The sequence below is a fragment of the Cryptomeria japonica genome, unplaced genomic scaffold (assembly GCF_030272615.1).
Source record: "Cryptomeria japonica unplaced genomic scaffold, Sugi_1.0 HiC_scaffold_33, whole genome shotgun sequence".
Lineage (NCBI taxonomy): Eukaryota > Viridiplantae > Streptophyta > Pinopsida > Cupressales > Cupressaceae > Cryptomeria > Cryptomeria japonica.
The window spans coordinates 145,001-170,000 of record NW_026728855.1 but is presented as its reverse complement, the minus strand read 5'-3'; the positions used below and the strand labels follow the sequence as shown (position 1 = coordinate 170,000).

Below are 25,000 nucleotides of genomic sequence, written 5' to 3'. Positions count from 1 at the left end.
TTTTTACCGTTGCAGCTCCCCATGTCCGAACTGGGGATTTCTGGGTAGGGGCTTCGGGTGCGCATTACATTTTTGCCCAAGCGTCCAGTGCGGTTTCTGGTGCGCTCCGAAGTGGGGTTATTGGAGCGCATCAAAGGTGCGCAATGCTGGTGCGAACCCGGGAGCGCTCCGATGTGTGCTCCAAGGTGCGGCGTGCACGAAGTCCGAGCCCGGTTTGCCCCGGGTGCGCACCTCGCGTGCACCTTCGCCGGGGTGAGCACCTTGGTGTGCAGACCTTGGTTGGGTTGCGCGCCCTGGTGCGCACCAAGGAGCGCTCTGAAGTGTGCTCCAAGGTGCGGCGTGCACGAAGTCGGAGCCCGGTTTGCCCCGGGTGTGCACCTCGGGTGCGCACCTCGCGTGCACCTTCGCTGCGGTGGGCACCTTGGCTGGGTTGCGCGCCTTGGTGGGCACCTTGGTGCGCACAACTTGCCTGGGCTGCGCACCAGGAAGGGCTCAAGATGGCACCCGCGTTCCGTTTTTTTCACTATCTTTCAGAACGGAAATTTTAAAATCTCGTTTTTTTTTGCCTTTTCTGGAAATTAGTGAAGGCAGCGCATCAAAGGTGCGCAACGCTGGTGCGAACCTGGGAGCGCTCCGATGTGTGCTCCAAGGTGCGGCGTGCACGAAGTCGGACCCCGGTTTGCCCCGGGTGCGCACCTCGCGTGCACCTTGGTGCGCACACCTTGGCTGGGTTGCGCGCCCTGGTGGGCACCATGGTGCGCACCAAGGAGCGCTCCGAAGTGTGCTCCAAGGTGCGGCGTGCACGAAGTCGGAGCCCGGTTTGCCCCGGGTGCGCACCTCGCGTGCACCTTCGCCGCGGTGGGCACCATGGCGTGCACGAAGTCGGAGCCCGGTTTGCCCCGGGTGCGCACCTCGCGTGCACCTTCGCCGGGGTGGGCACCTTGGTGTGCAGACCTTGGCTGGGTTGCGCGCCCTGGTGGGCACCATGGTGCGCACCAAGGAGCGCTCCGAAGTGTGCTCCAAGGTGCGGCCTGCACGAAGTCGGAGCCCGGTTTGCCCCGGGTGTGCACCTCGGGTGGGCACCTTGGTGCGCATGCCTTGCCTGGGCTGCGCACCAGGGCGGGCTCAAGATGGCACCCGCGTTCCTTTTTTTTCACTATCTTTCAAAACGGAAATTTTAAAATCTCATTTTTTTTTGCCTTTTTCTGGAAATTAGTGAAGGCAGCGCATCAAAGGTGCGCACCTCGCTGCCCACCACGGTGCGCAACGCCGGTGGGCACCCGGGAGTGCTTCGAAGTGTGCTCCAAGGTGCTGCGTGCACGTTGTCGGAGCCCGGTTTGCCCCGGGTGCGCACCTCGCGTGCACCTTCGTCGGGGTGGGCACCTTGGCTGGGTTTGCCCCGGCTGCGCTCCGAAGCGGGGTTATTGGAGCGCCGCCTCTTTTTTTGTCGGAGCGTTTGGTGGGGTTTCTCGCATTGGCTCTTCCGAGGCCCGGTTGCCACCCTGGCGCGCACGAAGTCGGAAGTAGGGTTAATTGCCCGGGTGCGCACCTTTGCCAGGGTGGGCACCTTACCTGGGCTGCGCACCAGGGCGGGCTCAAGATGGCACGCGCGTTCCGTTTTTTTCACTATCTTTCAAAACGGAAATTTTAAAATCTCCTTTTTTTTTTGCCTTTTCTGGAAATTAGTGAAGGCAGCGCATCAAAGGTGCGCACCTCGCTGCCCACCTTGGTGTGCTCTGAGGTGCGCACCCGGGAGCGCTACGAAGTGTGCTCCAAGGTGCGGCGTGCACGTTGTCGGAGCCCGGTTTGCCCCGGGTGCGCACCTCGCCTGCACCTTGGCCGGGGTGGGCACCTTGGCTGGGTTTGCCCAGGGTGCGCTCCGAAGCGGGGTTACTGGAGCGCCCCCTCTTTTTTTGTCAGAGCGTTTGGTGGGGTTTCTCGCATTGGCTCTTCCCAGGCCCGGTTGTTGGGTGCGCTCCCACCCTGGCGCGCGCGAAGTTGGAAGTTGGGTTAATTGCCCGGGCGCGCACCTTCGCCAGGGTGGGCACCTTGGTGCGCACACCTTGGCTGGGCTGCGCACCAGGGCGGGCTCAAGATGGCACCAGCATTCCCTTTTTCTCACTATCTTTCAAAACGGAAATTTTAAAATCTCGTTTTTTTTTTGCCTTTTATGGAAATTAGTGAAGGCATCGCATCAAAGGTGCGCACCTCGCTGCCCACCTTGGTGTGCTCCGAGGTGCCCACCACGGTGCGCAACGCCGGTGCGAACCCGGGAGCGCCCCGATGTGTGCTCCAAGGTGCGGCGTGCACGAAGTCGGACCCCGGTTTGCCCCGGGTGCGCACCTCGCGTGCACCTTGGTGCGCACACCTTGGCTGGGTTGCGCGGCCTGGTGGGCACCATGGTGCGCACCAAGGAGCGCTCCGAAGTGTGCTCCAAGGTGCGGCGTGCACGAAGTCGGAGCCCGGTTTGCCCCGGGTACGCACCTTCGCCGGGGTGGGCACCTCGGCTGGGTTGCGCGCCCTGGTGCGCACCAAGGAGCGCTCCGAAGTGTGCTCCAAGGTGCGGCGTGCACGAAGTCGGAGCCCCGTTTGCCCCGGGTGCGCACCTCGCGTGCACCTTCGGCGGGGTTGCGCGCCCTGGTGGGCACCATGGTGCGCACCAAGGAGCGCTCCGAAGTGTGCTCCAAGGTGCGGCGTGCACGAAGTCGGAGCCCGGTTTGCCCCGGGTGCGCACCTCGCGTGCACCTTCGGCGGGGTTGCGCGCCCTGGTGGGCACCATGGTGCGCACCAAGGAGCGCTCCGAAGTGTGCTCCAAGGTGCGGCGTGCACGAAGTCGGAGCCCGGTTTGCCCCGGGTGCGCACCTCGCGTGCACCTTCGCCGCGGTGGGCACCATGGCGTGCACGAAGTCGGAGCCCGGTTTGCCCCGGGTGCGCACCTCGCGTGCACCTTCGCCGGGGTGGGCACCTCGGCTGGGTTGCGCGCCCTGGTGCGCACCAAGGAGCGCTCCGAAGTGTGCTCCAAGGTGCGGCGTGCACGAAGTCGGAGCCCGGTTTGCCCCGGGTGCGCACCTCGCGTGCACCTTCGCCAGGGTGGGCACCTCGGTGCGCACACCTTCTCAATGTTTTCTTGCCTTTTCTGGAAATTGGTGAAGGCAGCGCATCAAAGGTGCGCACCTCGGTGTGCTCCGAGGTGCGAACCCGAGAGCGCTCCGAGGTGCCCACGAAGTCGAAAGTCGGGTTAATTGCATTGTTTTCCCCGGGTGCGCTCCGAGGTGCGCAACATCGGCGCGCACCAAGGAGGGCTCCGAAGTGTGCTCCAAGGTGCGCACGATGGCGTGCACCTCTGGTGCGCACGATTCGGAGCTCGGTTTGACCGGGGTGCGCACACCTTGGCTGGGTTGCGCACCTTTTGTGCGCTCCAAGGTGCGCACGAAGTCGGAGCTCGGTTTGCCCCGGGTGCGCACCTTCGCCAGGGTGCGCACCTTGATGCGCACGCCTTGGCTAGGCTGCGCACCTTGGTGGGCGCCATGGTGCGCACCTTTCGTGCGCTCCAAGGTGCGCACGAAGTCGGAGCTCGGTTTGCCCCGGGTGCGCACCTTGGTGGGCGCCATGGTGCACTCCGAGGTGCCCAAGATTGGTGCGCACCAAGGAGCGCTCCGAAGTGCGCTCCAAGGTGCGCGCGAAGTCGAAAGTTGGGTTAATTGTCCGGTTTGCCTCGGGTGCGCACCTTGCGTGCACCTTCGCCAGGGTGGGCGCCTTGGTGCGCACACCTTGGCTGGGCTGCGCACACCTTGGCACCCGCGTTTCCTTCATTTTAAATTTTTTTTTTTTACAATCTCTCAAGTGGGAAATTCTATAATCTCAACTTTTTTTGCCTTTTCAGGAAACTTTTGAATGGAGCGCATCATTGGTGCGCTCCGAAGTGTGCTCCAAAGCTCTCTCCAGCTGCGTGCACCTGCCCCGGCCGCGCACCCGGCCCCGCCCAGCTTCGCTCACCTGTCCCGGGCGTCTGGTGCGGAACCTTAGAGTAAGAAACATCACCGTGCACCTTGGCCAACGTGCGCGACTCGACCGAGCGCGCACTGGCCGAGGTGCACACCGATTTCACCTGGGTGCGCGCGCAGCACCTCGGGCGCACCGGGGTGCGCGCACAACGCCCGGGTTGCACCGTGGCCTGTGTGCTCGGGGCGCCTCGGGTGCGCGCTCGGTGTCGCCCCCGCGCGCGCGGTAGTGCGGGCAGCGCACCCCGGCCCGGCCCGGCCCCGACGAGAACGCAAACGGGCAAAAGGTTTATTCAAATAGCATTGCGATGCCCGGCGAAAAACTAAAAAAGGGTGCAACACCGGGACTTCCCGGGAGGTCACCCATCCCAGTACTACTCCGGCCCAAGCGCGCTTAACTGCGGAGTTCTGATGGGATCCGGTGCACTAACGCTGGTATGATCGCACCCGTTATGAGCTTGTCGCAGTGTGTACTTAGCAAACCGCGACCCACGTGCGAATCCACCCCGGCCACCCACCCCCGTCGAGGTGCACACCCTCCCTCGCGAAGTGCGCCCCGTTCGCCAAGTGTGAGCCCTGCCCGGGTGCGCGCACCTTGCTAGGGCGTCGGGTGTGCACCCGGCCCGGCCTACGTGCGTGCACCTGTAGGGGGCGTCGTGTGCGTGCAGTGTCCCGTCTGCAACGCGGTGCCCACACACCACCTCGGGCGCAACGACCTGCGCTCACATGTGGGCCGAGTGCACCTTGGTGCATGTTCGGGGCGCCTCGGGTGCACGCTCGATCTTGCCCCGGTGCACCAAGGCGCTCGGTTTGCCCCGGGTGCGCACTTGGTGCAAGGTGGGCACCCAAAATAGGGATCAAGCACCAAAACACAAGTTTCGGGATGCAAAATGGGACCCAAGGACCACAAATGCGTTCCAAGACCCATGATGGGTCCACGAGAACAAAAATGTGTTCCGAGACTTAATAAACAAATATTGGGTTTTAGGAGAAGAAACATGCTCTGATGCCCAAAACGAGAATCGACCCCGAAAAGGCCACAGGCCAAAAGTGGGATGCGAGACAAAAAAAAATGGGACCCGAGGACCAAAATTGGGTTCCCAGGTCGAAGACAGGGCAACCGGACAAGAAACGACCTCTAAGGCTCGAAATGAGTCCCGACGACTAAAACTTGACAAGAAGCACCCATCAGGCACCCAACTCGACACCCATGGGATGCCGACCCACCCGGGCTTCCACCTAGCACACCTTGGCACCCACCCACCCTCGCACCCAACCTCGCACCCAACTTAGCACCTTTGAACCCACATTGGCACTCACCCTGACCCTGGCACCTTGGAACCCACATTGGCACTCACCTTGACCCTGGCACCCACCTTTGCACTCACCTTGGGACCCACCCTGGCTCCCACCTCGGCACCCACCCAGACACCCACCTTGGTTCCTTGGCACCCACCTTGGATCCTTGGCACCCACCCCGACACCCACCTTGGCACGCAACTTGGCTACTTGCCACCCACCTTGGCTCCTTGACGCCCACCCCGACAACCACCCCGTGACCTACCCTGGCTAGGGTTGGTGCACACCCACCCTGGTGCCCACCTTGGCACCCACCCTATGACCCACCTTGGCACGCACCTTAGTACCCACCCCGTTACCCACCCTAGGACCCACCCCGTGACCCACCTTGGCCAGGGTGGGTGCCTTGGTGCGCACAACTTGCCTGGGCTGCACACCAGGGCGGGCTCAAGATGGCACCCGCGTTCCGTTTTTTTCACTATCTTTCAAAACGGAAATTTTAAAATCTCATTTTTTTCTTTTTTTTGCCTTTTCTGGAAATTAGTGAAGGCAGCGCATCAAAGGTGCGCAATGCTGGTGCGAACCCGGGAGCGCTCCGATGTGTGCTCCAAGGTGCGGCGTGCACGAAGTCCGAGCCCGGTTTGCCCCGGGTGCGCACCTCGCGTGCACCTTCGCCGGGGTGAGCACCTTGGCTGGGTTGCGCGCCCTGGTGCGTACCAAGGAGCGCTCTGAAGTGTGCTCCAAGGTGCGGCGTGCACGAAGTCGGAGCTCGGTTTGCCCCGGGTGTGCACCTCGGGTGCGCACCTCGCGTGCACCTTCGCTGCGGTGGGCACCTTGGCTGGGTTGCGCGCCTTGGTGGGCACCATGCAGTGCACGAAGTCGGAGCCCGGTTTGCCCCGGGCGCGCACCTCCGCCAGGGTGGGCACCTTGGTGCGCACAACTTGCCTGGGCTGCGCATCAGGAAGGGCTCAAGATGGCACCCGCGTTCCGTTTTTTTCACTATCTTTCAGAACGGAAATTTTAAAATATCGTTTTTTTTTGCCTTTTCTGGAAATTAGTGAAGGCAGCGCATCAAAGGTGCGCAACGCTGGTGCGAACCTGGGAGCGCTCCGATGTGTGCTCCAAGGTGCGGCGTGCACGAAGTCGGAGCCCGGTTTGCCTCGGGTGCGCCCTGGTGGGCACCATGGTGCGCACCAAGGAGCGCTCCGAAGTGTGCTCCAAGGTGCGGCCTGCACGAAGTCGGAGCCCGGTTTGCCCCGGGTGTGCACCTCGGGTGGGCACCTTGGTGCGCATGCCTTGCCTGGGCTGCGCACCAGGGCGGGCTCAAGATGGCACCCGCGTTCCTTTTTTTTCACTATCTTTCAAAACGGAAATTTTAAAATCTCATTTTTTTTTGCCTTTTTCTGGAAATTAGTGAAGGCAGCGCATCAAAGGTGCGCACCTCGCTGCCCACCACGGTGCGCAACGCCGGTGGGCACCCGGGAGTGCTTCGAAGTGTGCTCCAAGGTGCTGCGTGCACGTTGTCGGAGCCCGGTTTGCCCCGGGTGCGCACCTCGCGTGCACCTTCGTCGGGGTGGGCACCTTGGCTTGGTTTGCCCCGGCTGCGCTCCGAAGCGGGGTTATTGGAGCGCCGCCTCTTTTTTTGTCGGAGCGTTTGGTGGGGTTTCTCGCATTGGCTCTTCCGAGGCCCGGTTGCCACCCTGGCGCGCACGAAGTCGGAAGTAGGGTTAATTGCCCGGGTGCGCACCTTTGCCAGGGTGGCACCTTACCTGGGCTGCGCACCAGGGCGGGCTCAAGATGGCACGCGCGTTCCGTTTTTTTCACTATCTTTCAAAACGGAAATTTTAAAATCTCCTTTTTTTTTTGCCTTTTCTGGAAATTAGTGAAGGCAGCGCATCAAAGGTGCGCACCTCGCTGCCCACCTTGGTGTGCTCTGAGGTGCGCACCCGGGAGCGCTACGAAGTGTGCTCCAAGGTGCGGCGTGCACGTTGTCGGAGCCCGGTTTGCCCCGGGTGCGCACCTCGCCTGCACCTTGGCCGGGGTGGGCACCTTGGCTGGGTTTGCCCAGGGTGCGCTCCGAAGCGGGGTTACTGGAGCGCCCCCTCTTTTTTTGTTAGAGAGTTTGGTGGGGTTTCTCGCATTGGCTCTTCCCAGGCCCGGTTGTTGGGTGCGCTCCCACCCTGGCGCGCGCGAAGTTGGAAGTTGGGTTAATTGCCCGGGCGCGCACCTTCGCCAGGGTGGGCACCTTGGTGCGCAAACCTTGGCTGGGCTGCGCACCAGGGCGGGCTCAAGATGGCACCAGCATTCCCTTTTTCTCACTATCTTTCAAAACGGAAATTTTAAAATCTCGTTTTTTTTTTGCCTTTTATGGAAATTAGTGAAGGCATCGCATCAAAGGTGCGCACCTCGCTGCCCACCTTGGTGTGCTCCGAGGTGCCCACCACGGTGCGCAACGCCGGTGCGAACCCGGGAGCGCCCCGATGTGTGCTCCAAGGTGCGGCGTGCACGAAGTCGGACCCCGGTTTGCCCCGGGTGCGCACCTCGCGTGCACCTTGGTGCGCACACCTTGGCTGGGTTGCGCGGCCTGGTGGGCACCATGGTGCGCACCAAGGAGCGCTCCGAAGTGTGCTCCAAGGTGCGGCGTGCACGAAGTCGGAGCCCGGTTTGCCCCGGGTGCGCACCTTCGCCGCGGTGGGCACCATGGCGTGCACGAAGTCGGAGCCCGGTTTGCCCCGGGTGCGCACCTCGCGTGCACCTTCGCCGGGGTGGGCACCTCGGCTGGGTTGCGCGCCCTGGTGCGCACCAAGGAGCGCTCTGAAGTGTGCTCCAAGGTGCGGCGTGCACGAAGTCGGAGCCCGGTTTGCCCCGGGTGTGCACCTCGGGTGCGCACCTCGCGTGCACCTTCGCTGCGGTGGGCACCTTGGCTGGGTTGCGCGCCTTGGTGGGCACCATGCAGTGCACGAAGTCGGAGCCCGGATTGCCCCGGGCGCGCACCTCCGCCAGGGTGGGCACCTTGGTGCGCACAACTTGCCTGGGCTGCGCACCAGGAAGGGCTCAAGATGGCACCCGCGTTCCGTTTTTTTCACTATCTTTCAGAACGGAAATTTTAAAATCTCGTTTTTTTTTGCCTTTTCTTGAAATTAGTGAAGGCAGCGCATCAAAGGTGCGCAACGCTGGTGCGAACCTGGGAGCGCTCCGATGTGTGCTCCAAGGTGCGGCGTGCACGAAGTCGGACCCCGGTTTGCCCCGGGTGCGCACCTCGCGTGCACCTTGGTGCGCACACCTTGGCTGGGTTGCGCGGCCTGGTGGGCACCATGGTGCGCACCAAGGAGCGCTCCGAAGTGTGCTCCAAGGTGCGGCGTGCACGAAGTCGGAGCCCGGTTTGCCCCGGGTGCGCACCTCGCGTGCACCTTCGCCGCGGTGGGCACCATGGCGTGCACGAAGTCGGAGCCCGGTTTGCCCCGGGTGCGCACCTCGCGTGCACCTTCGCCGGGGTGGGCACCTTGGTGTGCAGACCTTGGCTGGGTTGCGCGCCCTGGTGGGCACCATGGTGCGCACCAAGGAGCGCTCCGAAGTGTGCTCCAAGGTGCGGCCTGCACGAAGTCGGAGCCCGGTTTGCCCCGGGTGTGCACCTCGGGTGGGCACCTTGGTGCGCATGCCTTGCCTGGGCTGCGCACCAGGGCGGGCTCAAGATGGCACCCGCGTTCCTTTTTTTTCACTATCTTTCAAAACGGAAATTTTAAAATCTCATTTTTTTTTGCCTTTTTCTGGAAATTAGTGAAGGCAGCGCATCAAAGGTGCGCACCTCGCTGCCCACCACGGTGCGCAACGCCGGTGGGCACCCGGGAGTGCTTCGAAGTGTGCTCCAAGGTGCTGCGTGCACGTTGTCGGAGCCCGGTTTGCCCCGGGTGCGCACCTCGCGTGCACCTTCGTCGGGGTGGGCACCTTGGCTGGGTTTGCCCCGGCTGCGCTCCGAAGCGGGGTTATTGGAGCGCCGCCTCTTTTTTTGTCGGAGCGTTTGGTGGGGTTTCTCGCATTGGCTCTTCCGAGGCCCGGTTGCCACCCTGGCGCGCACGAAGTCGGAAGTAGGGTTAATTGCCCGGGTGCGCACCTTTGCCAGGGTGGGCACCTTACTTGGGCTGCGCACCAGGGCGGGCTCAAGATGGCACGCGCGTTCCGTTTTTTTCACTATCTTTCAAAACGGAAATTTTAAAATCTCCTTTTTTTTTTGCCTTTTCTGGAAATTAGTGAAGGCAGCGCATCAAAGGTGCGCACCTCGCTGCCCACCTTGGTGTGCTCTGAGGTGCGCACCCGGGAGCGCTACGAAGTGTGCTCCAAGGTGCGGCGTGCACGTTGTCGGAGCCCGGTTTGCCCCGGGTGCGCACCTCGCCTGCACCTTGGCCGGGGTGGGCACCTTGGCTGGGTTTGCCCAGGGTGCGCTCCGAAGCGGGGTTACTGGAGCGCCCCCTCTTTTTTTGTCAGAGCGTTTGGTGGGGTTTCTCGCATTGGCTCTTCCCAGGCCCGGTTGTTGGGTGCGCTCCCACCCTGGCGCGCGCGAAGTTGGAAGTTGGATTAATTGCCCGGGCGCGCACCTTCGCCAGGGTGGGCACCTTGGTGCGCACACCTTGGCTGGGCTGCGCACCAGGGCGGGCTCAAGATGGCACCAGCATTCCCTTTTTCTCACTATCTTTCAAAACGGAAATTTTAAAATCTCGTTTTTTTTTTGCCTTTTATGGAAATTAGTGAAGGCATCGCATCAAAGGTGCGCACCTCGCTGCCCACCTTGGTGTGCTCCGAGGTGCCCACCACGGTGCGCAACGCCGGTGCGAACCCGGGAGCGCCCCGATGTGTGCTCCAAGGTGCGGCGTGCACGAAGTCGGACCCCGGTTTGCCCCGGGTGCGCACCTCGCGTGCACCTTGGTGCGCACACCTTGGCTGGGTTGCGCGGCCTGGTGGGCACCATGGTGCGCACCAAGGAGCGCTCCGAAGTGTGCTCCAAGGTGCGGCGTGCACGAAGTCGGAGCCCGGTTTGCCCCGGGTACGCACCTCGCGTGCACCTTCGCCGGGGTGGGCACCTCGGCTGGGTTGCGCGCCCTGGTGCGCACCAAGGAGCGCTCCGAAGTGTGCTCCAAGGTGCGGCGTGCACGAAGTCGGAGCCCGGTTTGCCCCGGGTGCGCACCTTCGCCGCGGTGCGCACCATGGCGTGCACGAAGTCGGAGCCCGGTTTGCCCCGGGTGCGCACCTCGCGTGCACCTTCGGCGGGGTTGCGCGCCCTGGTGGGCACCATGGTGCGCACCAAGGAGCGCTCCGAAGTGTGCTCCAAGGTGCGGCGTGCACGAAGTCGGAGCCCGGTTTGCCCCGGGTGCGCACCTCGCGTGCACCTTCGGCGGGGTTGCGCGCCCTGGTGGGCACCATGGTGCGCACCAAGGAGCGCTCCGAAGTGTGCTCCAAGGTGCGGCGTGCACGAAGTCGGAGCCCGGTTTGCCCCGGGTGCGCACCTCGCGTGCACCTTCGCCGCGGTGGGCACCATGGCGTGCACGAAGTCGGAGCCCGGTTTGCCCCGGGTGCGCACCTCGCGTGCACCTTCGCCGGGGTGGGCACCTCGGCTGGGTTGCGCGCCCTGGTGCGCACCAAGGAGCGCTCCGAAGTGTGCTCCAAGGTGCGGCGTGCACGAAGTCGGAGCCCGGTTTGCCCCGGGTGCGCACCTCGCGTGCACCTTCGCCAGGGTGGGCACCTCGGTGCGCACACCTTCTCAATGTTTTCTTGCCTTTTCTGGAAATTGGTGAAGGCAGCGCATCAAAGGTGCGCACCTCGGTGTGCTCCGAGGTGCGAACCCGAGAGCGCTCCGAGGTGCCCACGAAGTCGAAAGTCGGGTTAATTGCATTGTTTTCCCCGGGTGCGCTCTGAGGTGCGCAACATCGGCGCGCACCAAGGAGGGCTCCGAAGTGTGCTCCAAGGTGCGCACGATGGCGTGCACCTCTGGTGCGCACGATTCGGAGCTCGGTTTGACCGGGGTGCGCACACCTTGGCTGGGTTGCGCACCTTTTGTGCGCTCCAAGGTGCGCACGAAGTCGGAGCTCGGTTTGCCCCGGGTGCGCACCTTCGCCAGGGTGCGCACCTTGATGCGCACGCCTTGGCTGGGCTGCGCACCTTGGTGGGCGCCATGGTGCGCACCTTTCGTGCGCTCCAAGGTGCGCACGAAGTCGGAGCTCGGTTTGCCCCGGGTGCGCACCTTGGTGGGCGCCATGGTGCACTCCGAGGTGCCCAAGATTGGTGCGCACCAAGGAGCGCTCCGAAGTGCGCTCCAAGGTGCGCGCGAAGTCGAAAGTTGGGTTAATTGTCCGGTTTGCCTCGGGTGCGCACCTTGCGTGCACCTTCGCCAGGGTGGGCGCCTTGGTGCGCACACCTTGGTTGGGCTGCGCACACCTTGGCACCCGCGTTTCCTTCATTTTAAATTTTTTTTTTTTACAATCTCTCAAGTGGGAAATTCTATAATCTCAACTTTTTTTGCCTTTTCAGGAAACTTTTGAATGGAGCGCATCATTGGTGCGCTCCGAAGTGTGCTCCAAAGCTCTCTCCAGCTGCGTGCACCTGCCCCGGCCGCGCACCCGGCCCCGCCCAGCTTCGCTCACCTGTCCCGGGCGTCTGGTGCGGAACCTTAGAGTAAGAAACATCACCGTGCACCTTGGCCAACGTGCGCGACTCGACCGAGCGCGCACTGGCCGAGGTGCACACCGATTTCACCTGGGTGCGCGCGCAGCACCTCGGGCGCACCGGGGTGCGCGCACAACGCCCGGGTTGCACCGTGGCCTGTGTGCTCGGGGTGCCTCGGGTGCGCGCTCGGTGTCGCCCCCGCGCGCGCGGTAGTGCGGGCAGCGCACCCCGGCCCGGCCCGGCCCCGACGAGAACGCAAACGGGCAAAAGGTTTATTCAAATAGCATTGCGACGCCCGGCGAAAAACTAAAAAAGGGTGCAACACCGGGACTTCCCGGGAGGTCACCCATCCCAGTACTACTCCGGCCCAAGCGCGCTTAACTGCGGAGTTCTGATGGGATCCGGTGCACTAATGCTGGTATGATCGCACCCGTTATGAGCTTGTCGCAGTGTGTACTTAGCAAACCGCGACCCACGTGCGAATCCACCCCGGCCACCCACCCCCGTCGAGGTGCACACCCTCCCTCGCGAAGTGCGCCCCGTTCGCCAAGTGTGAGCCCTGCCCGGGTGCGCGCACCTTGCTAGGGCGTCGGGTGTGCACCCGGCCCGGCCTACGTGCGTGCACCTGGAGGGGGCGTCGTGTGCGTGCAGTGTCCCGTCTGCAACGCGGTGCCCACACACCACCTCGGGCGCAACGACCTGCGCTCACATGTGGGCCGAGTGCACCTTGGTGCATGTTCGGGGCGCCTCGGGTGCACGCTCGATCTTGCCCCGGTGCACCAAGGCGCTCGGTTTGCCCCGGGTGCGCACTTGGTGCAAGGTGGGCACCCAAAATAGGGATCAAGCACCAAAACACAAGTTTCGGGATGCAAAATGGGACCCAAGGACCACAAATGCGTTCCAAGACCCATGATGGGTCCACGAGAACAAAAATGTGTTCCGAGACTTAATAAACAAATATTGGGTTTTAGGAGAAGAAACATGCTCTGATGCCCAAAACGAGAATCGACCCCGAAAAGGCCACAGGCCAAAAGTGGGATGCGAGACAAAAAAAAATGGGACCCGAGGACCAAAATTGGGTTCCCAGGTCGAAGACAGGGCAACCGGACAAGAAACGACCTCTAAGGCTCGAAATGAGTCCCGACGACTAAAACTTGACAAGAAGCACCCATCAGGCACCCAACTCGACACCCATGGGATGCCGACCCACCCGGGCTTCCACCTAGCACACCTTGGCACCCACCCACCCTCGCACCCAACCTCGCACCCAACTTAGCACCTTTGAACCCACATTGGCACTCACCCTGACCCTGGCACCTTGGAACCCACATTGGCACTCACCTTGACCCTGGCACCCACCTTTGCACTCACCTTGGGACCCACCCTGGCTCCCACCTCGGCACCCACCCAGACACCCACCTTGGTTCCTTGGCACCCACCTTGGATCCTTGGCACCCACCCCGACACCCACCTTGGCACGCAACTTGGCTACTTGCCACCCACCTTGGCTCCTTGACGCCCACCCCGACAACCACCCCGTGACCTACCCTGGCTAGGGTTGGTGCACACCCACCCTGGTGCCCACCTTGGCACCCACCCTATGACCCACCTTGGCACGCACCTTAGTACCCACCCCGTTACCCACCCTAGGACCCACCCCGTGACCCACCTTGGCCAGGGTGGGTGCACCCACCCTGGTGCCCACCTTGGCACCCACCCATCCTAGCACCCAGCCTGTGACCGGGCTTGGAACCCAACCTTGCACCCGCACCCGTCTTGGCCAGTGTGGGTGCGCACCCATCCTGGCACCCACGTTGTGACACACCCTTTAACCCACGCACCCTAGCACCCACGTTGGCACCCACCTTGGAACCCAACCTAGCAACTTGGCACCCACCCCGTGACCCACCTTGGCATCCACCATAGCAGTCGCCGACTTGGCACCCACCTCGGCACCCACCTTGACACTTGTGGACCCACCTTGCCACTCACCCTAGCATCGACCCATCCTAGCACCCACCCTGGCACCTTTGCACCCTAGCACTCACCCATCCTAGCACCTAACCTGTGACCCACCTTGACACTCACCCTCGCACCCACCTTGGAACCCAACCTAGCACCCACCCACCCTGACACCAACCCTAGCACCTACCCACCCTTGCACCCACCCTGTGACCCATCTTGGCACCCACCCATCCTACCACTCAACCTATCACCCACCTTCTCACCCACCTTGGCATCCACCTTAGCACCCACCCACACTGGCACCTTGGCACCCACCTCGGGCAAGGTGGGTGCACACCCACCCTGGCACCCAATTTAGAACCCACCGAGCATGTTACCCACCTTGGCACCCACATTGCAGCCCACCCTAGTACCCACCCTATGACCCACATTGGCATCCACACCCTAGCACCCAGGCACCTCGACACCCGCCTTGACACCCACCCTAGCACTGAACCTGTGACCCACCTTGGAACTCACCCTAGAACCCACCCACCCTGTGAACCACCTTGGCATCCACCTTAGCACCCACCCACCTTGGCACCCACTCTAGCACTCACCCATCCTAACACCCAACTTGTTACCCACCTTGGCACCCGCCCTCGCGTCCACCTTGAAACCCACCCTAGCACCCACCCACGCAGGAGCCCACCTTGGCACCCAACCTAACACCCACGCATCCTGGCACCCAACTTGTGACCCACCTTGGAACCCACCCTAGTACCCACCTTTGAACCCACTATATCACCAACCCACCTTGGCACCCACCCTATGACCCTCTTTGGAATCCACCCTAGCACGCACCCACCCTGGCACCCACCATGGAGCGCACCCTAGCACCCACCCACCTCGGCACGCACCTCAACACCCACCTTGGTGTGCGCACTGCGCCAACCTCTCAAAGACCCTATGTGGTGCGCTCCAAAGTGTACACCTTTGGTGCGCTCCAAGGTGCGCACCTTTGGTGCACACCGAGGTGCACACCAAAGTGTGCACCGAGGTGAGCACCAAAGTGCACTCCAGGGTGCACACCAAGGCGTGCACCTTTGGTGCGGTCAATGCAAACGAATTCGGAAGTTGGGGTCGATGTCCTAATCGCTGCTGCAGACTACACGTATGAGAATCGGACAAATAGCTTTATATAGGGGAGGTGTTGCGTTTGATGGGTCGACTCCCCTGGTTGTGTGCACTGCACCAACTTCAAAGACCCTGTCTTGTTTAAGAAGTCAAAAGTTGGGGTGGATGTCCTAATCATTGCTGCAGTCTACGCATGTATGAGAATCAGACAAATAGCTTATATAGGGGAGGTGTTGCATTCGGTGGGTTGACTCCCCTGGTTGTGCGCACTGCGCCAACCTCAAAGACCCCGCATAGCAGAAGAAGTCGGAAGTCGGATTTTGGTGAGCACCAAGGCGTGCACCTTTGGTGCGGTCAACGCAGACGAATTCAGAAGTTGGGGTGGATGTCCTAATCGTTGTTGCAGGCTACACATGTATGAGAATCAGACAAATAGCTTATATAGGGGAGGTGTTGGGTTTGATGGGTCAACTCCCTTGGTTGTGCGCATTACGCCAACCTCAAAGACCTTGTTTTCGTTAAGAAGTCAAAAGTTGGGGTCAATGTCCTAATGGCTCCTGCAGGCTACACATGTATGAGAATCGGACAAATAGCTTATATAGGGGAGGTGTTGGGTTTGATGGGTCGACTCCCCTGGTTGTGCGCATTACGTCAACCTCAAAGACCTTGTTTTCGTTAAGAAGTCAAAAGTTGGGGTCGATGTCCTAATTGCTCCTGTAGACTACACATGTATGAGAATCAGACAAATAGCTTATATAGGGGAGGTGTTGGGTTTGATGGGTTGACTCCCCTAGTTGTTCGCATTACACCAACCTCAAAGACCTTGTTTTCGTTTAGAAGCCGAAAGTTGGGGTCGATGTCCTAATTGCTCCTGCAGGCTACGCATGTATGAGAATCAGACAAATAGCTTATATAGGGGAGGTGTTGGGTTTGATGGGTCGACTCCCCTGGTTGTGCGCATTGCGCCAACCTCAAAGACCCTGCATTGCGGATGAAGTCGAAAGTCAGAGTTTGGTGTGCTACAAGGTGTGGTCGAAGGTGCTCACCTAGGTGTGCACCTTTGGAGCACAGGAAAAGTGCCCTCCAAAAGTGCGCACCTTTGGAGTGCACAAAAGTGCCCTCCAAAAGTGCGCACCTTTGGAGCGCAGAAAAGTGCCCTCCAAAAAGTGCCCTCCAAAAGTGCGCACCTTTGGAGCGCAGAAAAGTGCCCTCCAAAAAGTGCCCTCCAAAAGTGCGCACCTTTGGAGCGCAGAAAAGTGCCCTCCAAAAAGTGCCCTCCAAAAGTGCGCACCTTTGGAGCGCAGAAAAGTGCCCTCCAAAAAGTGCCCTCCAAAAGTGCGCACCTTTGGAGCGCAGAAAAGTGCCCTCCAAAAAGTGCCCTCCAAAAGTGCGCACCTTTGGAGCGCAGAAAAGTGCCCTCCAAAAAGTGCCCTCCAAAAGTGCGCACCTTTGGAGCGCAGAAAAGTGCCCTCCAAAAAGTGCCCTCCAAAAGTGCGCACCTTTGGAGCGCAGAAAAGTGCCCTCCAAAAAGTGCCCTCCAAAAGTGCGCACCTTTGGAGCGCAGAAAAGTGCCCTCCAAAAAGTGCCCTCCAAAAGTGCGCACCTTTGGAGCGCAGAAAAGTGCCCTCCAAAAAGTGCCCTCCAAAAGTGCGCACCTTTGGAGCGCAGAAAAGTGCCCTCCAAAAGTGCGCACTTTTGGTGCGCACCAAGGCGCTGGTTCGGTCGTTGCAGGCGAGTTCGGAAGTTGGGGTCGATGTCCTGAGCGGAGGTGCAAACTACACAGGTGTCGGAATCGGACAAATAGCTTATATAGGGGAGGTGTATGCTTCGATGGGTCGACTCCCCAGGTTGAGCGCACCGCGCCAACCTCAAAGACCCTACGGTATGGATGAAGTCGGAAGTTGGGTCCGATGACCGATTCGATTAGTAGGTATGCTCATGAGGTCGGAATTTGGGTCCGATGACCTGCCATGTGCAGGAAGGCGAATGTTGACACTGTGCGTTGCAAGGTGCACACCAAGGCGCTGGTGCGGTCTTTTTAGTCGAGTTCGGAAGTTGGGGTCGATGTCCTGATCGGAGGTGCAAGCTACACAGGTGTGGGAATCGGACAAATAGCTTATATAGGGGAGGTGTATGCTTCGTTGGGTCGACTCCCCGGGTTGAGCGCACCGCGCCAACCTCAAAGACCCTACGGTATGGATGAAGTCGGAAGTTGGGTCCGATGACCGATTCGATATGTAGGCATACTCGCGAGGTCGGAATTTGGGTCCGATGACCTGCCACGTGCAGGAAGGCGAATGTTGGCACTGTGCGTTGCAAGGTGCGCACCAAGGCGCTGGTTCGGTCGTTGGAGGCGAGTTCGGAAGTTGGGGTCGATGTCTTGATCGGAGGTGCAAACTACACAGGTGTGGGAATCGGACAAATAGCTTATATAGGGGAGGTGTATGCTTCGTTGGGTCGACTCCCCGGGTTGAGCGCACCGCGCCAACCTCAAAGACCCTACGGTATGGATGAAGTCGGAAGTTGGGTCCGATGACCGATTCGATATGTAGGCATACTCGCGAGGTCGGAATTTGGGTCCGATGACCTGCCATGTGCAGGAAGGCGAATGTTGGGACTGTGCGTCGCAAGGTGCGCACCAAGGCGCTGGTGCCGTCGTTGCAGTCGAGTTCGGAAGTTGGGGTCGATGTCCTGGTCAGAGGTGCAAACTACACAGGTGTGGGAATCGGACAAATAGCTTATATAGGGGAGGTGTATGCTTCGATGGGTCGACTCCCTGGGTTGAGCGCACCGCGCCAACCTCAAAGACCCTACAGTATGGATGAAGTCGGAAGTTGGGTCCGATGACCGATTCGATACGTAGGCATATTGGCGAGGTCTGAATTTGTGTCCGATGACCTGCCATGCGCAGGAAGGCGGAATTTGGGTCCGATGACCGAGTTGATGGCGTGCCATGCGCAGAAAGGCGGAATTTGGGTCCGATGACCGAGTTGATGTTGATGGCCCGCCATGCACAGGAAGGCGGAATTTGGGTCCGATGACCGATTTGAAGGCGTGCCATACGCAAAAAGGCGGAGTTTGGGTCCGATGACCGAGTTGATATTGATGGCCCGCCATGCGCAGGAAGGCGGAATTTGGGTCCGATGACCTGACATACGCATGGAGTCCGACTCGGGGGCCGATGTTCGATTCGATGACTTGCATTGTGGGTAAAGTCGGAAGTTGTGGTCTTTGACCCGATTCGATGACCAGACTTCGGCTGCTTGAGAATCGGACAAATAACTTATATAGGGGAGGTAGTGTTCTCGAGCATCCTCCCCCCGTGCCCGTTTATGTCGATTGATGCTGGTGCTCGACTGGTTGGAGCGCTCGGATGCAAAAATCTTGCACCAGGATTTATCGATTGTGATGGACACGGCAAGTCTCCTGATTGCTATGCAGGAGCTCATCGTGAATCTCTATGCGGCCTTGGTATGGACTCGACCTGCGGAATGGTTCGGCAATGGTAGTCGCTCCAACACGTCCTTGCAATGGCCACAGAGGTGATTCGACTAGAGCTCCAGTCTAGCTTTTGGGTTGCTTGGCGGACTGGTATAGCCGCGATCGAGTTCCGGCCATGAACGTTTTAGATAGCTCTTGGGCTTTCTGGGACGGAAGTCGGAAGTTTGGGCTGTTGTCCGATTTGATGACCATTCTTCGGATGTGTGAGAATCGGACAAATAACTTATATAGGGGACTGTGTTGTCTCACGCAGCCCCCTCCGTGCCCCTCTATCTCGACCGATGTTGGTGCTTGAAAGGGTTGGGATCGCTCGGATTTATAAACGTGCACCACCATTTGTCGAGTGTGAGGGACGCGGCAGGTCTCCTAAATGCTATGCGGGCGCTCTCTGAGAATCTCTATCCGGCCTCGACACAGACTAGTCTTGCTGAATGGTTTGGCACTGGTAGTCGATCCAACACGTCGTTGTTGTGGCCGCCTAGGCGATTCGATTCGAGCCCCCGTCTAGCTTTTGGGTTGCTTGGCGGATTTTGCCCTATCCGCAAGTGAGCTCGGTCCCTAAACGTTCGAGAAACCCGATTGCTATGCGCCGACTCTCTTTCTTGCGAGCCTCCATCTAGCTTTTGGGTCTCTACGGAACGGAAGTCGGAATCTGGGACCGTTGTTTGATTCGACGAGGCAGACTACGGTTGTGCGAGAATCGGACAAATAACTTATATAGGGGAGGTGTTGACTGGAGCATTCTCCCCCGTGCCCCTCTAACTCGACCAATGCTGGCGCTCGAACGGTGGTAGCGCTCGGATTTTCATTGAGCGCCAGCATTGGTCGATTTAGAGGGGCATGCGAGATTCCCGAATGCTATGCGAGGGCTCTAACGGAAATGTCTATTGGTTTCGGTATGGATGCAATTGCGAGTGGTTCGGCAAAGGTAGTCGTTCCGATGCGTCCATGTCGTGGCCAAATCGATAATTCGATTTGAGCCCTCGTATAGCATTTGGGTCTCTCGATGTGATTCCGCATTCCAGTCCCTTTGGGCACTGCTTGAGCCGCATCCCAGGGGGTTCCCTTCCCAATAATCTGCCTCGCAACCCGATTGCTATGCGGTGAGGCTCCTCGGCCGCCTCGGAACTATCTGTGTATCAGACGCATCGCGGGATAAGGGGTTGGCAACGGTAGTCGCCCCAAGCGCGTCCGATGCTTGGACCATTCCGAGGCGGCCCTGAAGCCTCTTCCGTCTAGCCGTTGGGTCCTTCTCGCCGCATCCCTCGCCTCGCACCCCGATTGCTATGCGGTGAGGCTCCTCGGCCGCCTCGGAACTATCTGTGTATCGGACGCGTCGCGGGATAAGGGGTTGTCACTGGTAGTCGCCCCAAGCGCGTCCGATGCTTGGACCATTCCGAGGCGGCCCTGAAGCCTCTTCCGTCTAGCCGTTGGGTCCTTCTCGCCGCATCCCTCGCCTCGCACCCCGATTGCTATGCGGTGAGGCTCCTCGGCCGCCTCGGAACTATCTGTGTATCGGACGCGTCGCGGGATAAGGGGTTGTCATTGGTAGTCGCCCCAAGCGCGTCCGATGCTTGGACCATTCCGAGGCGGCCCTGAAGCCTCTTCCGTCTAGCCGTTGGGTCCTTCTCGCCGCATCCCTCGCCTCGCACCCCGATTGCTATGCGGTGAGGCTCCTCGGCCGCCTCGGAACTATCTGTGTATCGGACGCGTCGCGGGATAAGGGGTTGTCACTGGTAGTCGCCCCAAGCGCGTCCGATGCTTGGACCATTCCGAGGCGGCCCTGAAGCCTCTTCCGTCTAGCCGTTGGGTCCTTCTCGCCGCATCCCTCGCCTCGCACCCCGATTGCTATGCGGTGAGGCTCCTCGGCCGCCTCGGAACTATCTGTGTATCGGACGCGTCGCGGGATAAGGGGTTGTCACTGGTAGTCGCCCCAAGCGCGTTCGATGCTTGGACCATTCCGAGGCGGCCCTGAAGCCTCTTCCGTCTAGCCGTTGGGTCCTTCTCGCCGCATCCCTCGCCTCGCACCCCGATTGCTATGCGGTGAGGCTCCTCGGCCGCCTTGGAACTATCTGTGTATCGGACGCGTCGCGGGATAAGGGGTTGTCACTGGTAGTCGCCCCAAGCGCGTCCGATGCTTGGACCATTCCGAGGCGGACCCGAAGCCTCTTCCGTCTAGCCGTTGGGTCCTTCTCGCCGCATCCTTCGCCTCGCACCCCGATTGCTATGCGGTGAGGCTCCTCGGCCGCCTCGGAACTATCTGTGTATCGGACGCGTCGCGGGATAAGGGGTTGTCACTGGTAGTCGCCCCAAGCGCGTCCGATGCTTGGACCATTCCGAGGCGGACCCGAAGCCTCTTCCGTCTAGCCGTTGGGTCCTTCTCGCCGCATCCCTCGCCTCGCACCCCGATTGCTATGCGGTGAGGCTCCTCGGCCGCCTTGGAACTATCTGTGTATCGGACGCGTCGCGGGATAAGGGGTTGTCACTGGTAGTCGCCCCAAGCGCGTCCGATGCTTGGACCATTCCGAGGCGGACCCGAAGCCTCTTCCGTCTAGCCGTTGGGTCCTTCTCGCCGCATCCCTCGCCTCGCACCCCGATTGCTATGCGGTGAGGCTCCTCGGCCGCCTTGGAACTATCTGTGTATTGGACGCGTCGCGGGATAAGGGGTTGTCACTGGTAGTCGCCCCAAGCGCGTCCGATGCTTGGACCATTCCGAGGCGGACCCGAAGCCTCTTCCGTCTAGCCGTTGGGTCCTTCTCGCCGCATCCCTCGCCTCGCACCCCGATTGCTATGCGGTGAGGCTCCTCGGCCGCCTTGGAACTATCTGTGTATCGGACGCGTCGCGGGATAAGGGGTTGTCACTGGTAGTCGCCCCAAGCGCGTCCGATGCTTGGACCATTCCGAGGCGGCCCCGAAGCCTCTTCCGTCTAGCCGTTGGGTCCTTCTCGCCGCATCCCTCGCCTCGCACCCCGATTGCTATGCGGTGAGGCTCCTCGGCCGCCTTGGAACTATCTGTGTATCGGACGCGTCGCGGGATAAGGGGTTGTCACTGGTAGTCGCCCCAAGCGCGTCCAATGCTTGGACCATTCCGAGGCGGCCCCGAAGCCTCTTCCGTGTAGCCGTTGGGTCCTTCTCGCCGCATCCCTCGCCTCGCACCCCGATTGCTATGCGGTGAGGCTCCTCGGCCGCCTTGGAACTATCTGTGTATCGGACGCGTCGCGGGATAAGGGGTTGTCACTGGTAGTCGCCCCAAGCGCGTCCGATGCTTGGACCATTCCGAGGCGGACCTGAAGCCTCTTCCCTCTAGCCGTTGGGGCTTTCTCGCCGCATCCCTCGCCTCGCACCCTGATTGCTATGCTGTGAGGCTCCTCGGCCGCCTTGGAACTATCTGTGTATCGGACGCATCGCGGGATAAGGGGTTGGCAGTGGTAGTCGCCCCAAGCGCATCCGATGCTTGGACCATTCCGAGGCGGCCCTGCAGCCTCTTCCGTCTAGCCGTTGGGGCCATCTCGCCGCATCCCCCACCTCGCACCACGATTGCTATGCGGTGAGGCTCCTTGGCCGCCTCGGAACTATCTGTGTATCGGACGCATCGCGGGATAAGGGGTTGTCACTGGTAGTCGCCCCAAGCGCGTCCGATGCTTGGACTATTCCGAGGCGGCCCTGCAGCCTCTTCCGTCTAGCCGTTGGGGCCATCTCGCTGCATCCCCCACCTCCTCGGCCGCCTCGGAACTATCTGTGTATCGGACGCATCGCGGGATAAGGGGTTGGCAGTGGTAGTCGCCCCAAGCGCGTCCGATGCTTGGACTATTCCGAGGCAGCCCTGCAGCCTCTTCCGTCTAGCCTTTGGGGCCATCTCGCCGCATCCCTCGCCTCGCACCCCGATTGCTATGCGGTGAGGCTCCTCGGCCGCCTGGGAACTATCTTCGTATCGGACGCATCGCGGGATAAGGGGTTGTCACTGGTAGTCGCCCCAAGCGCGTCCGATGCTTGGACTATTCCGAGGCGGCCCTGTGGCCTCTTCCGTCTAGCCGTTGGGGCCATCTCGCCGCATCCCCCACCTCGCACCCCGATTGCTATGCGGTGAGGCTCTTCGGCCGCCTTGGAACTATCTTCGTATCGGACGCATCGCGGGATAAGGGGTTGTCACTGGTAGTGGCCCCAAGCGCGTCCGATGCTTGGACTATTCCGAGGCGGCCCTGCAGCCTCTTCCGTCTAGCCGTTGGGGCCATCTCGCCGCATCCCCCACCTCGCACCCCGATTGCTATGCGGTGAGGCTCCTCGGCCGCCTTGGAACTATCTTCGTATCGGACGCATCGCGGGATAAGGGGTTGTCACTGGTAGTCGCCCCAAGCGCGTCCGATGCTTGGACTATTCCGACGCGGCCCTGTGGCCTCTTCCGTCTAGCCGTTGGGGCCATCTCGCCGCATCCCCCACCTCGCACCCCGATTGCTATGCGGTGAGGCTCCTCGGCCGCCTTGGAACCATCTTCGTATCGGACGCATCGCGGGATAGGGGGCTGTCACTGGTAGTCGCCCCAAGCGTGTCCGATGCTTGGACCATTCCTAGGCGGCCCTGAAGCCTCTTCCGTCTAGCCGTTGGGGCCTTCCCGCCCCATCCCTCGCCTCGCACCCCCGATTGCTATGCGGTGAGGCTCCTCGGCCGCCTTGGAACCATCTGTGTATCGGACGCATCGCGGGATAAGGGGTTGGCACTGGCAGTCGCCCCAAGCGCGTCCGATGCTTGGACCATTCCGAGGTGGCCCTGAAGCCTCTTCCGTCTAGCCGTTGGGGCCTTCCCGCCCCATCCCTCGCCTCGCACCCCGATTGATATGCGGTGAGGCTCCTCGGCCGCCTTGGAACTATCTGTGTATCGGACGCATCGCGGGATAAGGGGTTGGCACTGGTAGTCGTCCCAATCGCATCCGATGCTTGGACCATTCCGAGGCGGCCCTGCAGCCTCTTCCGTTTAGCCGTCGGGGCCTTCCCGCCGCATCCCTCGCCTCGCATCCCGATTCCTATGCGGTGAGTCTTCTCGGCCGCCGCGGAACTATACCTGTTATTGCTACTGCATCCTTCGGCTGGTAACCTCCTCTGCCGCCTTGGAACGTTCTCTTTGTCGGACGCGTCGCGGGATAAGGGGTTGGCACTGGTAGTCGCCCCAAGCGCGCCCGATGCATAGACCGCTCCGAGTCGACCTTGCTTTCAGCCTCTCACATGCATAGACCTCTCTGAGTCGACCCTGCAGCCTCTCACGTTTAGCCTTTGGAATCTCGCCTCACAACATGATTGCTATCCTTGATGCATCCCTTGCCTCGAGCCCTGATTGCTTTCTTGGCTGCATCCCTCCTCTCCTCACAGCCCGGTTGTCATCACTGCTTCATCCGTCGCTTCATGCATTCTGGCTGCTGGGCCCTTCCCACCGCACACCTCGATTGCTATCTCTTCTGCATCACACACCCCGATTGCTATCTCTGCTACATCCCTCGGCTCTCACTTCTGCATCCTTCGCCTCACACCTCGATTGCTATCAATGCTGCATCCGTAACCTCACACCCCGATTGCTATGCGGGGAGGCTCCTTGGCCGCCTTGGAAATTTCTGTGTGTCGGACGCACCGCGGGATAAGGGGTTGGCACTGGTAGTCGCCCCAAGTGCGCCCGATTCTTAGACCGCTTCGAGGTGACCTCGTAGCCTCTTTCGTCCAGGCTTCCTGCCTTCAACGCCCTTTTTACACCTCGATTGCTATGCGCGGGCTCGTTGGCGTCTATCACCTCTCTGCGAAGAGTGGCACGATGATTGTTGGGGTAAATCGTAGCAGTCCGATCTCTGGCCTTGGGCCATTGTGAGGGCTGATCGATTTCCTGTGCGCATCTCGTGTTCGCCCAGTAACAGACTCGACGACTTGTAATCGGTCTTGTTCCCGATTGTTCCTGGAGGTAGTCTTCGGAACTCTTGGATTTGACCTGTCACTCGAACTGTCCTCTTCCGAGGATGCTTGTGTGTGTGTGCTTGTGCCATTTCCTTGGCGGTATTAACGAGATATTAAAGAGCGGAGTGAGCGCCTCGCCCAGCTATGTTTGGGGCTCTCACTCCCTTACCCGGTGTGCGACCGCTTTGCACGTAGGTTGCGGAGCATCGCGACTCTTTCGATGTTTGGCGGTTGTCTTCCGGTGATGCGTTGGTCCCGAAGTGCACGTTACTAGCATTTCTGCCATTGTTCTCGATCTTTGGCACGTTCCTTCGTTGCAATTGGATATATATCTCCGTTTATACGCGCAGGCTTCTCCCGCCTATTCAGCGCTGTCCCACTCTCAGCACTCTCGTGGTCTCCTTGGCTTCTCTCTCCCGTGAGCGAGCTCTCTTCTCGAGTCTTTTCCATGTCCCATGGAGGTTGCCTTGCGAAATTCGGGCACACAAACGTGACCGGATAAGAGCGGAATTGCCTATGAGGAGAAGCTCACCT

At 60.6% G+C, this 25,000-nt stretch overlaps 2 non-coding genes across 2 annotated transcripts; both read right to left on the bottom strand.

Moving 5' to 3' along the window:
* Positions 1-4,331: 4,331 nt before the first annotated feature.
* On the bottom strand, positions 4,332-4,450 carry LOC131861890 (5S ribosomal RNA). Its single transcript, XR_009360920.1, has one exon. It is a non-coding gene; the product is annotated as a 5S ribosomal RNA (ribosomal RNA).
* Positions 4,451-12,267: 7,817 nt separating this feature from the next.
* On the bottom strand, positions 12,268-12,386 carry LOC131861771 (5S ribosomal RNA). The gene has a single exon (XR_009360802.1). It is a non-coding gene; the product is annotated as a 5S ribosomal RNA (ribosomal RNA).
* Positions 12,387-25,000: the final 12,614 nt, after the last annotated feature.